At 41.7% G+C, this 17904-nt stretch overlaps 1 protein-coding gene across 4 annotated transcripts in view; it reads right to left on the reverse strand.

Moving 5' to 3' along the window:
- Window positions 1-14442, reverse strand: part of HIVEP2 (HIVEP zinc finger 2) — a 304484-nt gene extending 290042 nt beyond the window's left edge. For 3 of the 4 annotated variants that reach the window (XM_077486706.1, XM_077486701.1, XM_077486703.1), the window contains exon 1: window positions 13583-14250. The gene's annotated coding sequence lies outside the window, so the exon portion shown is untranslated. Of the gene's footprint in view, window positions 1-13582; window positions 14251-14318 lie in introns of those variants that run through there. The other variant, XM_077486702.1, reaches the window with a different exon arrangement.
- Window positions 14443-17904: the final 3462 nt, after the last annotated feature.

A 17904-nucleotide genomic window follows, 5' to 3' on the forward strand; every position in this document is an offset into this window, starting at 1 on the left:
GAAGGTTTTCTCATGATTTACATGATGAATCACAGAGGTGAACGCAGCTAAATGACAGGTACAAGCCCTTGTATCAAGGCTATTGCTATTGCACATAACTTATTATGCAAAAATATATATTTAACATACAATGATAACGAATTAGAGCACAACATTTTTGCTAAAAAGTAATGCAAACCAAGTAACACCAAGATTGTCCAAGCGCTTTAGCTACTAACAATGGAGGGCCTGATAACACTGTATAACTGCAGTTGAGACTTTTTCACCCGGAACATGCCAAGCTGAAATAACCCCCTCTCAAAAACCCCATTGAAGCGCTAAAACTATTACTAAATGCTAGGTTTTGAACTTTCATGGAAATTTTAGTTTTGAGCTTTTAACGCTGCTTTGCATATCTGTTATTTTTGTACATACTGTATATCTAGGTAAATGGTTATCCTACCATCTTGTATGCAATCAATGGCATTTCCCTAAAGCAATTCATTACTCCCTTGAATGATGATAGGTCCCTGATCCCCTCCTTCCCTCTGCAGTTAAAAAAAAAACGCTGATTTTTTTTCAGTTTTTTGTTGTTTCTTTGGTCCAGTCCTGACCCACTCAATAGTGGTCCACTCACCACTATTTTCACCTATGAGAGAATGATGTACATGTCTCTTCTCCCACAGCCTCCTGTAATATCCCCATCACATATTTACAAGATGAACTCAATATACCGTTTAATTGTGCAACTGTGTAGCAAATTAGGTTTAATGTTGATAAATGTAAAGTTATGCACTTGGGAGCTAAGAATATGCACTCATCATACATACTAGAGGGAGTACAACTGGGGGAATCAATGGTGGAGAAGGATATCGGGGTTCTGGTAGAACATAAGCTTAATAGTGACATGCAATGCCAAGCTGTGGTTGTGGCTGAGGTGAGCAAAATCCTTTCTTGTATTAACCTCCCTGGCAGTATGATTAGTTCTGATTTTAGGTGCTGAAAGCGGTACAAATATTTTGCATGGAAATTTGGCGTTTTATATTGTAGTCCTGTAATTCTTAGGAATTCTTAGGATATAAATCTGTTCAAACAAGAGTCTAGCAGACATCCTATGTATGATAAAGTTTATAATATAATAAATAATAATAAAAATTATTCAATAATGTAATCAAATCCTAAAACACTGAAAAAGGGACACTTTCTGGTTGCTATGGACAATCTCCAAATTCCAGGCAGAAAAAACAGTATTTATCATATAAAAGTGCATGCAGGTCACTGCACAGACCACTACAGACAAAGGGGGTGTGTAATTTTTTTTATACAGTACTGTAATCTGCAAGATTACAGTACTGTGTGTGTTTTGTGTACTTTTACTTTTTTGAATTTGGCGCCGATCTCCGCTCCCGTGCATCATAACATCGCAGGGAGCTGAGCTCGGCGGCACTCAGGCACTGTGTGAATCGAGCGGAGGACAGCTCGATCACACAGCACGGAGGACATCGCTGGATCCAAGGGACAAGGTAAGTAACTCTCCCTGTGTCCTCCCTGTATCCAGCAATGCGATCCGAGTCTGACTCGGGGTTACCGCTCGTGGAACTAAAATCCCAACCCGAGCCAGACTCGGGATCACCGCTAGGGAGGTTAAGAGAGGTATGGACTCCAGAGAGAGCGAGAGAGAGAGAGATCATTATGCCCATGTACAAATCATTAGTAAGACCTCATCTGGAATATGCAGTTCAGTTTTGGGCACCAGTTCTCAAAAAGGATATCTGGGAACTGGAGAAAGTGCAGAGAAGGACAACCAAACTGATAAGAGGGATGGAAGAGCTCAGCTATGAGGAAAGATTAGAGGAACTGAATGTATTCTCTCTTGAGAAGAGGATCAGGGACCAGTCGGATCATAGCAGGACAATGCTGGATCCGCTGCCCAGGTTAAAATGTGAATTGAAGATAAGCCACCATAACAGGTAAGGTGAAAGCATGCTGGAGGGAATTCATTTTTTAATAAACTGACAACGATCTATGCTCTGCATGCAATGCACCAATGCCAGTATCACCCTTATGTCTGCACTCTTGCATTAGGACTACAGGCCTAAGTGGTGATGTACAGCCTTCCCACATCCTGTTATCCTTCCCAGCTTTTTAATGCCCTCTGCTCAACTGCCAATAGTTCTGATGGGGGCAGCATTATCAGCCAATAGGGGCTACGCTAATAAACTGGCAGAAGTGGCATTCCCATGCAGCTCTTGCCTTCAGAGTAAAGAAATGGCGGTGATATGACTGCTCTGAAAACTAAATAAACAAAAAAAAATGTTTACAGGGAAAGGAAAGGGGAACAAACATAGTTGTTGGCCACAGTGACCTATCAGTTGTCTTGCACCATTTCTCAGAGAAAAAAGGTGAAACCACAGTGGTAACAACTGGCAACAATTCAAGTTTTGTTCCTTGTTCTATACTCAATTATTTTTAAAAAGTGGAATAGTTGGTCTTTTTTTTCATTTCACCCAGTAAAACTGTCAAACATCTGCAACATAAAGCAAATATCATACATTGTTGCATATATTTATTGGCCTGCTCTATAGTGCTGCCAGCCGCTGTTATTTTTTCATAGGGAAAACAAAGGTGTGATAAAGAGATACATATGTACTCAAATCCCTAAAGGTCAAAAAATAAATCAACACTGAAGAATGTTGGACATTTATACCGGTAGCAGTAATCACACATTTAGTGTTGTATTGTCCCACACATTAGTTTAAAGGCTGCTTTGAATTATCAAAGATCGAGAAGCCTGTCAACAATATGTATCTACAAATGCTAAAGATAATCTAGTTGTGAAGTAAACCCGTCAGAAGAGGCATACACAGAATGTGATAGCTGACCCTTTTATGAAAATGTTAATTGGCTGCCATGATGATGTGATGGCTTCAGTCGTTTTTGAGTCAGTGGTCACAAAATTTAGATTAGAAATTCTGAAGCTTTCTGACTTTTTTTGCTGCATGCTTGTTCCAGTCTGTAACTAATAAATATAACAGCCAGGCAATCAGCATTGCCACACTTGTCTATTGTTAGCTGCACTTTAAAATGAGGGGCATGGTTTAAAAGACTATGCATTACAAGTCAACCCATTCCAAAGCTGGTTTCCTATACAATGTACAACTGTCACAAAAGATTATCCTTTTGAAGTTAGGAACAATGTAGGCCTCATTTACACAAGAATGCCAAACTTGGTCATCCACTACCAAATAAACGAAAATAAAAAAAACATTCCAAAAGGTTCTCCAGATGGTTTAGAAATGCTGAATACAGGAATGTTTGTCTCAGCAAACTGTACAGTAATGTCGTCCGCACTCCCTCTTAAGCTGGTGCCACCTTGAATGCGCCCTTGCACCTACCTACTACTCTGCCCTTTCTTCTACTCATCATTGACACCAGCAACAAATCCCATACATAGGCAGAAGAACATTGGGTTTGCTAGAAGAAGTATCACAAGTAAATATACCGGAGCTAGAGACTGATTTCATCTCAGCAAGGCAACGATGCTGAGAATGAAGGACAAACTGGACATGCGCAGGTATACACTACCTGCTAAAAACCTGACGATGACTTGACAAAGAGAATGCTTTGGAGGACTTTTCTACAATGGATGGCAAGTATGTATGCTGCACCTTGATATGGGGGAAAGTTTCCATGGAGAGTTTAGTTTCGCTTTAATCTTGTAATGCTACTCTAAAGATAATCTGATTTAACAACATTTACAAACTGTTTAACAAGCTTTCAGCAGCTTTCTTGAATCCCTTACAAAAACTACTCAGCTCCGGTCTAGGAGTGCTGTATACAGATGTTGATGGAACATTGGCTGTAGCTTTAAACAAGCTTTTAGCAGGCTTTTTTTTTTTTTTTTTTTTTTTTAATAAACTTCACCTCCAGTTATCATGGACTGACCTCTGAGAAAATGTGCACTTGCATTCCCTAAAAGATGGTCATCTCACTCACAGCTAAATCAGCAGCAGACAGCCAGTCACTGGAGATGCTGGCAACATGAAGGTACACAAGCCCCACAGAGAAACATCAAACAGTTACCAACATGAGAAGCAAAATGATACCCCAGCTCCACTGCCAATATGATGATCTATGAACTGTGGACCGGTGCTCTAGCCAGGACGTTCAGGCCCCAAAATGCAGTACTTGAATCAGAAAAGGGCTGGCGACTCGGATGCTCTTGAATAAAAGTCCTTTATTTGGTTACATGGGTACACGGGTACAGGCTATGCTGACGTATTTCGGCTAAGAAGCCTTCATCAAAGCATACATGTTTGATTTAAAAACTGATATTTATAACAGAGTAAGCACTCCAAATGGGGCGGGTGCATCCTAATCAGAGCAATCAAAACAATTAAAAACACATGGCAAAAAGAAAGAGAAGCACAGCAGGCATATGAGGGACATATCATGAAAAAATAAAGCATATACAAAATGGTGCAATAAATTTATCAAACAATGTGACTTTGTTAAAAAATGCAACTATGTTAAAAATAGATTTATGTTCATCCTATCATTCAAACCATACTGTTTTCTGCTATTGAGGGTATGGATCCGCCACACTTCACGTTTGAGCAAAATAAAATGAGTATCACCTCCTCTTAGGGGTTTTTTAACCTGTTCAGCACCAAAAAAGGAAAAAGTGTCAAGATTACCATGATGGAATTCCCAGAAATGTTTTGACACATTTGAGATATTTTTAGCATTAATATTTGTAGTGCCATTCACATGTTCCGAGATTCTAACTCTAATGGGTGTATAGTGCACCCAACGTATTTTAGACTGCAGGCACTACACTGAATAACATATACCACCGATTTAGAGCTGCAGTTTATGTACTGTTTGATGGTATATGTTTTCTTGGAGAAAAAGAAAAAACTGAGATGGTGATTTGTCTCTATCATCAGAAACACCTGTCTGACATCAGCCTTCAGAAAGGAGTCAAATACCAAAGAACTGGAGCTTATAGTAGTCGTAATTGAAAATTCTAGAGAAATCTAAAATATGTTTGCCCTGGATGAAAAGTGATTAGGTAACAATACATGCAATCATATACTTTCATCTGCCACTCTCATCCAGTCTCTTTATAATACAATAACAAAAGCAAGAGGAGTTCAGCAAAGGAAATTCACACTGACTCGAAACTTAGCAATCTTTGACAGTGTGAAGGTGTACTGGGGTTGCGGGGTAACAAATGGAAGGTTAGTACAGCCTGCTTATGGCTCTTCCTATGCCTAGTATGAGCAAAGAACAGATTTTCTTCAATTTGCTCATTTCCAGTGAAGGGTCTATAAAACTTTGAGGGTCGGTCCTTTTAATCCAGATATCAAAGGTTTGGACATATGCCAGCAGGTTCAACCACTCGCTTCTGTGTAAGGGCTCTGTAATGGTTGCTGTTGCAAACCATAAAGATAAAAGAAGTAGCTGGGTTAGTCAACCCATACATCAGTTTTACTGACTTGCCTATTACTAGAAATTCCTTCTACAATGCCCCACGAAAAAATTATGAAAATCACAAGAAAACAGACACCACATAATAAATGCCTATCATACTCCATAAGATAGCATCTAGATATGTCTTTATAGAATGTTGCTGTAGGTGAAACCTAAGGATGAGGGAATACCTATTTTGATAACTCACATGGATCCATAGATTCTACATCAGTTTTGATAAAAAAAAATGGATAAAGAGTTGCAAAAGACCCTTTTTTTTAACTCATGGCGAATATTTAAAGAAAATGGGAAGGTTGTTGAAGTGTGTACTAGTTTCTGTTAGGTAGTATTGACGAGAAGCAATGTTCAACCTTCTACAGGCAGAGCTACTGTTTAGAGGTCTGCGGTGTCCATTTATTAATGAAAAGATAACTAAGAAATCAGCCTTTACAATACATATGGGCATGTATTCCTTAAACAAAGATGTGCCAGCTCTGTTTTCATATATTTGTTCATGTGCAGAGTAGCTCCTCAGCTTAAGTGCACCACTTAGTGAAAAACAAGAGGGCACACTCCCATTCATTGGGACTAATTAGGTTATTGGTGATTTACACACACACACACACCCAAACCAATCTTTTATCAAGTACATAGAGTACCTTCTAAGAAGGAGTACCTACTTAACTGACTTCTCCTTCCGGGGATTCTTATCACACATGAATAATATCAGCATACATCCCAGATGAGCTTGAGACATTCTGATTCATGCTCTATCACCAAGGCTGCCTTGAAAAATAACAACCTGCAGATTATGTGGGAGTTTCCTTGAAAAGCTTCTTGGCATTCAATGAAAAAACAGAGTATATGTAAAGCATGTGTACTTCAGCCAGGAATGTGCGTCTGTGCATGGATCATATAGCTTCCAACAGTCAGCTGGTGATTGGCAATCAGAAAGCTTGTCAGCCTTTTCTATAGACAGGAGGGTGGTTGTCCATACAGGCACAATCTGACAACCCTCTGATAGCTGTGCTGGGCATGAGGAATGGGTAAGAGTGGTGCTGCCAGATGCTGTTGGCTCTGCTCTTTATTACTGGGGGAACAGTATTGATTGGCATATGTTTGTTAACCTGCTTAATGCATTACTGCCCCTGGGAGAAGTGGCATACACATCAGATCATTACTTGATCCATCTGGCATGCCAGCTCTATGGGTAAACGATCATCTTGTATCATAGTTTTAACTGCCTGTACCAATATATCTAAGCTGCCTGATATGTTAAATGTGATTTTTAATTACTATTAAATAAAAGTAATTATTAGTTGTGAGATCACCAGGCAAGCACTTGACGCACTGTGATTGATTTACTAAAACTGGAGAGTGCAAAATATGGTGCAGCTGTGCACAGAAACCAATTAGCTTCCAGTATTCACTATATGCACTGTTGCCGACGCCATGGCGTATGCGCACTGAAGAAACAGCCTGCTCGTGCCGTTTCTTCAGTACCAGTGCCGTGACTGGCAGCACCCGTGCGCATGCAATCACATCGCTGGAGCTCGCCAACCTGGAAGTAACTGCAGTGAAAGATGACGGTCATGGGAGCGGAGTGCAGGCAGCACTGCAGGGCATAGTTCTAAGGTAAGTCTTCATAATGAGCTAGTATGCGATGCATATTAGCTCATTATGCCTTTTTCTTGCAGGTTTTTTTTTTTTTTCCGGAGGTTTATAACCTCTTTAACCACTTCAATACAGGGCACTTATATACCTTCCTGCCCAGACCAATTTTGAGCTTTCAGCGCTGTCGCACTTTGAATGACAATTGCGCGGTCATGCTACACTGTACCCAAACTAAATTTGTATCATTTTGTACCCACAAGTAGAGCTTTCTTTTGGTGGTATTTGATCACCTCTGGGATTTTTATTTTCTGCTAAACAAATAAAACAACAGACCAAACATTTTGGAAAAAAAATGTTTTTTTTGTTTCTGTTACAAAACTTTGTAAATAGGTAAGTTTTCTCCTTCACTGATGGGGCAGCACTTATGGGCACTGATAAGGCGGAACTGATGGGCACCGATGAGATGGCACTGATGAGGTGGCACTAATATGCAGCACTGATGGGCATTGATAGGTGGAACTGTTATGCAACACTGATGGGTACACATAGGTGGCACTGATGGGCACCGACAGGTGGCACTGATAGGCATCACAGATGGGCACTGATAGGTGGCATGGATGGGCACTGATAGGTGGCACTGGTGTACACTAATGGATGTTACTGATGGATGCCAATCAGTGCCAAACAATAATGCCTGCCAATCAGTGATGCCCATTGTGGGCACTAATTGGCATCCATTGTGGGCATGTGGGAATGTCCGACCATGTGTACAAGGGCTTAGACTGACACACCGCAACAACTATCACCACAATGTGCACCCCGGGGGTGAGCAGCGGCTTGATATCCTGGCATACGTCACATGACGTCCGGTCAGGATATCGCAACCACTTTGCCGTTGTCATATTGCTATATGGCGGGCAGCAAGTGATTAAACAAGCTGACGTAAGAAGTTGATTACCATGCACAACTGCACCAGATTTTGCACTCTCCATTTTTAGTAAATCAACCCCACTGTAACTCCATCTATACAATTTTTCAACTATCCCTTTATTTTGAATGAGACCACTTGATGTAAGCAAGGAAGCGTTACTGACCCAGACAATTTGTAGCCGTAGTTACGCACAGCCAATTATTACCAAAAACACAGCTTAGTCACTGCAGGTCCACAATGGGATTTAGCTATACTACGGGGTATTTCACGAAAATTTAATTTTGTGACCTTTGTGGTTGTTTTCCACCAAAACAACAGGTTTGCACAGTTCAGTGTTATAATAAATATAATAAAATCAAACATCAATTGTAACACTAGTTAAATGTAATAAAGACTCCTATATCTAAAATGGCAAAATCTAGGCAGTGGTTTTTTTTCTTCTTAGTTTGGGACTTCAGATGTGGCAATATGTGTTGTTTCGTATGATGTGGCATTATGTGTTATTTCCTATAAGAATTCTGCACAGGTCAAAATTGTTTTAAGAAAAGTATTTTCCTAAGGCCACAGTAGCATAGCTACTTTTGTGCCAACATTAAAATCCCTCTGTGATTGGGTGACATTTGTTACTGTTTATAATTTTGGCTTCTAAAGAAGTGGGGACCTCCCTGGCTGTTATCATTATGTGGGTAACCAGGTGGCCGCCATTGAGTAAAGAGAGTTTTGTGTGACACACAACCTCTCCATCCTTTTACAAACGTTTTTGAAATGATGCAAAAACTTTGCTGTTTAAATTCTGCATAGGTTTCAGTTATTTTTTTTATAAGTTTGGACTTTAAAGAAGTGAGGACCTCCCTGGCTGTTATCACTATGTAGCTAACCAGGGGCCCACCGTTGAGTAGAGAGCTTTGTGTGACACACCACCCCTCAATCATTTTACAATCTTCTCTGAAATGATACAAACAATTTGCTGTTTACATTTTGGACAAGTCTCAGTTATGCTAACATTAGTTTATAAATACTTAAAAAAGGATAGGTGATAGCATAAAAAAATACAACAAACAGGTATGTGCTCTAGTCTGCAGCCTTTATCACCCCATGCCCCATAGTACTACACATGCACATCAACAATAATATGCAAAAATGCTTAATTATTTTCTACGCCATATTTATTTATCCAGCTTATCATAGAAATCATAAACATACATAGTAGTATAATAAATGTTGAGAAAAAAAAATGTAATACTCAATCAAATTGTATGCTCTATAACAGGGGACTTCAAACTTTCTAAACAACTGGCCAATTTACTGTCCTCAAGCCTTTAGGGGGGTGGTCTGTGGCCATTGGGAGTACAAAATGTCTCAGCATCAGGGGTAATAAACAATTCCCCATCATTGATGTCAGTTGAAGAAATTGTGCCCCATCACTGGTTTCATTGGGCCCCATCATTGGTTTTATTGGGAGGAATTGTGGCACATCACTGGTGTCATTGGGCCCCACCATTGGTTTTATTGGGAGGAATTGTGCCCCATCATTGGTGTCATTGGGCCCCATCATTGGTTTTATTGGGAGGAATTGTGCCCCATCATTGGTGTTATTGGGTCCCATTGTTGGTGTCATTGGGAAGAATTGTGCCTCATCATTGGTGTTATTGGGCCCCATTGTTGGTGTCCTTGGGAGGAACTGTACTCCATCTTTGATGTTTAGCTTTAACTTGATGGACTTATGTAACTATGATGTCACTGCTAGGAAGTGTGCCTTTCATTGTTGTTAGTGAATAAAATATCACCCAGAGGGCCACATAAAAGCAAGCAAAGTGCCGCATTCGGCCCCCAGGCCGCAGTTTGGAGACCACAGCTCTATAATATCAGTTGCTGCTTGTAATTCTGAACTCTAACGAAATGGGGACCTGTCTAGAAATCATTCTACTATAATGTACCTTGTATGCATAGATTTATGACATTTTATTTAACCACTTGCATGATTTACATTTACAGCCTGTATATACCTATTCATTACCAGGCCACTTCAGTGCTTTGATAACCTAACTGACCATTACTTGGTTATGCTGTACCCAAAACGAATTGGGTAAAGTTTACCCAAAAAAGTATTATACCATTGTTTTGAGACAGACAGAGTTTCTTTTGAAGGTATTTAATATTAACTACTTATTATTAACCACTGTTTTTTATTTTGTATTATATAAAAGAAAAAAGAAAAACATACAAACTAAAAAAAAAAAACAGTCCCCTTTACTTTCTGGTAAAATACAAATACCAGGACAGTATGAACACCCCCTGAAATGACCTCTTTCTAGAAAGCAGACAGCCAAAGGTGATCTCATTTTTTGACACGATTTTTGGGGAAATTAAGAAACATGCTGGTATTGAGGTGGTTAATATGACGATAAGCCTTCAAAGGCATAAAAACAATCGGCGACTTGTGTTTCAGATAAGAGCTATGAGATAGATCTGCCTTTGTCCCCAGGAAGAAAAGAGAAGTGTGAGTAAAGGTATGCAGCAATTAGGTATTTTCCAGTTCCAGTACAGGAACCCCTGAGCAAGCAAGGACAGCACCATTCTTTTGTAATAGGAAATCCCTCTGGGATGGTGTATAACCGCCTCAGTGCACAACTTCCCAGCATGTCACTGGAGACAGCTGCACGCCTGCCTATCTACAATGGATTGCTGCTATTAGTATAGATGCATCATTACAAATATCCAGACAGAAAGCGAGTTTTATTCCATCCCTGCAGGGCAATGTTTTGCAAATACAGAAGAGAGACAGAAGGAGAGGGAGAACATCTGGTTTGATGGCAGGCAGAGCCCCTTGTTAACCCCCTTCCTGTGACTATTACACGTCATGGAACATTCCCGGAACGGGCCAATGTTCCACCCACTCCTGAGAACACACAGGCATCTGAAGACACACAGGCAAAGGCAACACAGACAGCTCTCATCTGTGGATGTGGAAGAGGTGGCCTGCTCCTCTCCCTGCAAAACATGTTTGTCTTATTTATACTAGGCATGCACACTGAGCAACCAACTGCCATATTGTCTTACCAAGATCACTACTAACACAAACTATAGACCATGCAATAATAATTGTAACAATATGAATTAAATATGCTTAAACGCTTATACACTTATATAATTATATACCATTAATTAAAAGGGTATAAGGTATTGCGATCAACCATACAAGTCAAACACACACACACACACACACACACACATTATATATATATATATATATATATATATATATATATATATATATATATATATATATATATACATACACACACAGCATACATATAGTATATACCATACCATAAACATCATGCACAAATAACTTTTATAATACACACACATATCATATATATATATACTGTATAGATATGTGTGTATAGGTTTTGACATATTATATATGCAGCACATTATATGCTACATTGCAATACCTTTTAATTTATTAGATTGTAAGCTCTTACGAGCAGTTCTCTCTTAACCCTCTTGAATTTTATTGCATTGTAACGGTTCTGTCTAAGGTTGTATTGTAAACTTCTTTGCAAACTGTTGGCACTATATCAGTTCTATACAATGATAATAATGAAAAGGTATATATATATATATATATATATATATATATATATATATATATATATATATATATATATATATATACACACACACACATACTGTATATATCCCTACATTTCTATTCCTATTAAATATATATATATATCCCTATATTTAAGTAAAGTGCTGTGCAAACTGTTGGCACTATATCAGTTCTGTACAATAATAATAATTATATATATATATATATATATATATATAAAATCCCTATCTATAGATAGATAGATAGATACAGATATATATATATATATATATATATATATATATATATATATATATATATATATATATATATATATATCTACATATGCATCCCTACGTTAATTGAATGCATACATACAGTACAGTATAAATATTTGAACAGCAAGCTGTATGCAGACAAGCAGAGTAAAACAGCAATGAAAGGCTTACTATTACTGGGAGCCAGTGTGAATGCCTATATGCTGCTATATATACTTTACAAACACAAAGTTCTAAGAATATGAAATCAGAAAAATAGGAAGAAATCAGAGACCCAATGAACATACTCTGATGAGCTGAATAGACACTGGCCTACTCTTTCCCAGTTGTGCAGCAAGTAAAGGCAATCAGTCACATCAGGGCAGAACTGGGCATGTCAAAACAACAGAGCAGCCAAGCTCTCACCCATGGTGTACTAATGGGAGGAAGGAAGCAGATTTTTTTTTTTTTTTTAGCAAGAAGTTTAAGAAGTCAGGTTGTAGCCTTGAATCCCCTGCTCTGTTCACAGAGATGAGTAGAAAACCTTAAATAGACTGAGCCCAGGCAGTTGCTGATCTTTGCCCCCCTCTCTCTGCCTGGCTGTCATTAGGAGCCATACAAATTCCTGTGGATATTACGCAAACCTCCCCCTAATCTGCATACATTTACAGCCTGGGTATTCCCCACATTTCCCAACCATCTCGAACAAATGTAAAACACTCTAGTGATCCGAATGCTTGTGTGAAGGGTGTGGGAGCTCATCATTCACACAACTTTATCCCAAATTAATTTGATGGGCACTGTTTATTAAATGTTGAGTTTTAATAAAATAAATCTAAGACCTCCTTCCAAGAGATCACACTGCATTGATAGGACATTCCAGCTGCATCCATTGAGTTCCCTCCATAGACATCCATGACCATGCACAGTGCTTTCACTATTCAAAGGTGGCTAGAGGTCAATGTAAAAAGCTGGTGGGGAGCCAGTTGCTGAATTTGTATGCATTCGTTTATCCTTATTGTATAGAAGTCAGATTCTAATCTGCCTCAACATATTCATATTATCAGGTTGAGCCTGTCCCAATCAGGACTTGATGATCACTTAGGACTTCAACACTGGAGATGACCTGAAGGCCCAAAGCACCATAATAGCTACCTTCTCTCCATGCTAACCCCCCCTCCTTCTGAAAGCTTGCTCTAATCACTAGCTGGGCTAGCCGTCCATGCAGCATCATTGGGGTTCCCACCCAACCCCCCTGGTGACAACCAAAACCACAAGGGTGGGTTTGTTTACAGATCCTTAGGAGTCCTAGAACAGGCACAGGTTCCATCAGGAAATCCATAGTGCAGTATTATAAGCATTGCCAAGGAAACCAGGAGCAAGGAAAGGATACTGCCCAGCTATATAATAACATGCACTCTTATTTATTATACATGGACTAGGTGTTTACAAATGTCCTGGTCTCCTTCTAAATACAGGACCCTGAGTGTGACACACACACACACACATATATACATAAATACAATATATTTCTATAAACACACAACACTGATGACAGATGCCATGCTATGGGGCTCTCAGCAATCTATGTGTCTTGTCGCATTGGCCAAGCCATGGCATTGGCATGTACCAGATCAGGAGGACCCAGAGGAGTGAGATTAACCCCTACAGTGCTGGAGCCTAATGAGATCACATCTTTACATGCAAATGGAGGCAGCAGTGACTCACCGGATCTGGAGCTGTCACAGTCCAATCCCAAAAAATCAATCCGAGAAAAAAAAAATAGAAGAGCAGCAACAACAAAACACAAAAAACAAAAACAAAAAAAAAAACACACAAATCCTGGACACTTTGTTCTTCTGATGGGTCTTTTCTTTTTCCCTTCCCAGGGAAGCCAGAGAGAGCAATGATCATGAAGTGTAACAAGTGGTTCCTGATCAGCCTCTGATCCTTCCTCTAGATGTGCCTGTCACTGGAGGAGAGGAGAAGAGAGGGCCAGCCTGCTGATCGCCGGAGAGGAGCTCTTCTCCTGCCTCGAGACGAGCAGCTTGTCAGTGTGTGCATGATCTATGTGTCAGCATGGTGTGTGAGTGTGCCTGGCTGTCAGTGTGTGTGTGAGTGTCAGTGTGTGTGTATGTGTGCTGATCAGGGGCAGGCACACAGAGGAGAGAGGGTAAGGGAGAGTTCACAGGAAGAGGAGGAGGAGGGAGGGAGCTCTACTCATGGAAAGGGGTGGTGTTTTCAGGGGGGATCCCTGCTGCAGCCAACCAACAAGTATCTATAGAAAGGATGCCTGGGACACACTGCGAGGGATCTGTCATCAGCTGGGATCGCTAGGGAATCCCTACTGCAAAATGTCCCCAGTGATCAGGAGAGAGCATGCAGTGCCTGTGTGATCCACAGCAGAGGGTGACCCTGGAGCTGGGGATAGATAGAGAGGAGGAGACATGGACACATACACTACCTGGGTGTCATCACACTGACAGCTCTGCTCACAGTGACGTCCACCTGGCATGCCCCCCCCAATCAGCTGATCGCTGAGATGAGGAGGAGGAGGATGAGGAGGATGATGATGATGATGGAGATCACTGCTGTGCTGCATACACCCCCCGCTCAGCTGCTCAGCTCTGCCACTGTGGCGGGCTCTGCAGGGAGAAAAATGGATATTTTGCTGGCAATGCACGAGTCTAAAAATAAGCTATTGAGAGCATAGGGAGGGGGAGGGGAGAGGCTTGTCAGGGTACAAGGGGGGGCTGTGCTAGATGAGGAGCCTCCTGTACTCTGCACACACACACACACACACACATAGACACACACACACACAGGGCTATTCCTGCCACTCCGAGGGGGGAGCGCGGCCTCTGACGTCATTGGATCCCCCTGTGCTTCCCTCAGAGAGACGAGGAACCACAGCACACAGCAACACTCACTGCACAAGGGACAACACAACACTCTGCACCATGTCACCCTTCAAGGGGACAACAAGACACTCACTGCACCATGTCACCATTCAAGGGGACAACAAGACACTCACTGCACCATGTCACCCTGCAAGGGGACAACACTCACTGCACCATGTCACCCTTCAAGGGGACAACAAGACACTCACTGCTCCATGTCACCCTGCAAGGGGACAACACAACACTCGCTACACAAGGGACAACACAACACTTACTGCTCCATGACACCCTGCAAGGGGACAACACAACACTCACTGCTCCATGTCACCCTGCAAGGGGACAACACTCACTGCACCATGTCACCCTTCAAGGGGACAACAAGACACTCACTGCTCCATGTCACCCTGCAAGGGGACAACACAACACTCGCTACACAAGGGACAACACAACACTTACTGCTCCATGACACCCTGCAAGGGGACAACACAACACTCACTGCTCCATGTCACCCTGCAAGGGGACAACACAACACTCACTGCACCATGTCACCATGCAAGGGGACAACACAAAACTCACTGCACAAAGGACAACATAACACTCACTGCACCATGTCACCCTGCAAGAAGACAACACAACACTCATTGCACATGTCACCCTGCAAGGGGACAACACAACACTCACTGCACCATGTCACCCTGCAAGGGGAGAACTCTCACTTCACAAGGAAGAACATAACACTCACTGCACCATGTCGCCCTGCAAGGGGAAAACACTCACTGCACAAGGGACAACCTAACTCTTACTGCGCCATGTCACCCTGCAAGGGGACAACACAACACTCACAGCACCATGTCACCATGCAAGGGGACAACACTCACTGCACAAGGAACAACATAACACTCACTGCACCGTGTCACCCTGCAAGGGGACAACATAACACTCACTGCACCATGTCACCCTGCAAGGGGACAACATAACACTCACGGCACCATGTCACCATGCAAGGGGACAACACTCACTGCACAAGGAACAACATAACACTCACTGTACCGTGTCACCCTGCAAGGGGACAACATAACACTCACTGCACCATGTCACTCTGCAAGGGGACAACATAACACTGACTGCACAATGTCACCCTGCACAAGGGACAACATAACACTCACTGCACCATGTCACCATGCAAGGGGACAACACTCACTGCACAAGGAACAACATAACACTCACTGCACCCTGTCACCCTGCAAGGGGACAACATAACACTCACTGCACCCTGTCACTCTGCAAGGGGACAACATAACACTCACTGCACAATGTCACCCTGCAAGGGGACAACATAACACTCATTGCACACGGGACAACATAACACTCACTTCACAAGGGACAACATAACACTCACTGCACCATGTCACCCTGCAAGGGGACAAACACAACACTCACTATAACAAGGGACAACACAACACTCACTGCTCCATGTCACCCTGCAAGGGGACAACACAACACTCACTGCACAAGGGACAACATAACACTCATGACACCATACATAGTTACATAGTAGATGAGGTTGAAAAAAGACACAAGTCCATCAAGTCCAACCTATGTGTGTGATTGTATGTCAGTATTGCATTGTATATCTCTGTATGTTGCAGTCGTTCAGGTGCTTATTTAATAGATTCTTGAAACTAGCAATGCTCCCCACTGAGACCGCCGCCTGAGAAAGGGAATTCCACATCCTCTTACAGTAAAGAACCCTCTACATAGTTTAAGGTTAAACCTCTTTTCTTCTAATTTTAATGAGTGTCCACGTGTTTTGTTAAACTCCCTTCTGCGAAAAGTTTTATTCCTATTGTGGGGTCACATGCATGGTATTTGTATATTGAAATCATATCCCCTCTCAAGCGTCTCTTCTCCAGAGAGAATAAGTTCAGTGCTTGCAGCCTTTCCTCATACTTAAAGAGGAAGTAAACCCTGATGGGTTTACTTCCTCTTTCATTCCCTGCAAAGGCAAAGCATAATGGACTACTATGCATCGCATAGTAGCCCATTATGTGTCACTTACCTGACACAGGAGCCAGCGATGTCACCGCTGTCCCCTGTAGTCCGGCGCATCCATTTTTCGGTGGGGTCTCGCAGCTCCGCCGCTGTCATTCGGTGGAGCCGCAATGACGTCACTCCCGCGCATGCGCACGGGAGCCGACATGCACGGCAGCTCCGTTGTTGGAAATTCCGCGCTCAGTGCGCCTGTGCGCCGCTGTCTACGGCGCATGCGCCGCTGTCTATGGCGCATGCGCCGTAGACAGCGGTGCCTGTCTTCGGGCAAATATATTTCTTGGACCTACAGGTAAGCCTTAATCTAGGCTTACCTGTAGGTCAAAGTGGTTTGTAAGGGTTTACAACCACTTTAATATACTCCAGACTCTTTATTAGCTTTGTTGCCCTTCTTTGTACTTGCTCCATTTCCAGTGCATCTTTTTTGCAGGGTTTCCACATCCCACGGAGAAGTTATTGCCCTGCTTAGCTTAGTATCATCTGCAAATACAGAGGTTGAACTGTTTACCCCATCTTCCAGATCATTCATGAACAAATTAAATTGGATTATTCCCGACACAGAACCCTGGGGGACCACACTACCACCCCCTGACCATTCTGATTACTCCCCATTTACCACCACCCTCTGAAATGGCCTTGTAGCCAGTTTTCAATCCATGTACTCGCCCTATTGTCCATGCCAATGGACCTTATTTTGTACAGTAAACGTTTATGGGGAACTGTGTCAACTGCTTTTGCAAAATCCAGATACACCACATTTACGGGCCTTCCTTTATCTAGATGACAACTCACCTCCTCCTAGAAGGTTAATAGATTGGTTTGGCAAGAACGGATTCTTCATGAATCCATGATGATTACTGCTAATGATACCGTTCTCATTACTAAAATCTCGTATATAGTCCCTTATCATCCCCTCCAAGAACTTACATACTATTGATGTAAGGCTAACTGGTCTGTAATTCCCAGGGATGTATTTTGGGCCCTTTTTAAATATTGGTGCTACATTGTCTTTTCTCCAATCAGCTGGTACCGTTCCAGTCAGTAGACTGTCAGTAAAAACTATTAACAATGGTCTGACAGTTACTTGACTGAGTTCCCTAA

Source organism: Lithobates pipiens, unplaced genomic scaffold (genome assembly GCF_037356315.1).
Source record: "Lithobates pipiens isolate NorthernLeopardFrog02 unplaced genomic scaffold, aLitPip1_a1.2 Scaffold_18, whole genome shotgun sequence".
Taxonomy (NCBI): domain Eukaryota; kingdom Metazoa; phylum Chordata; class Amphibia; order Anura; family Ranidae; genus Lithobates; species Lithobates pipiens.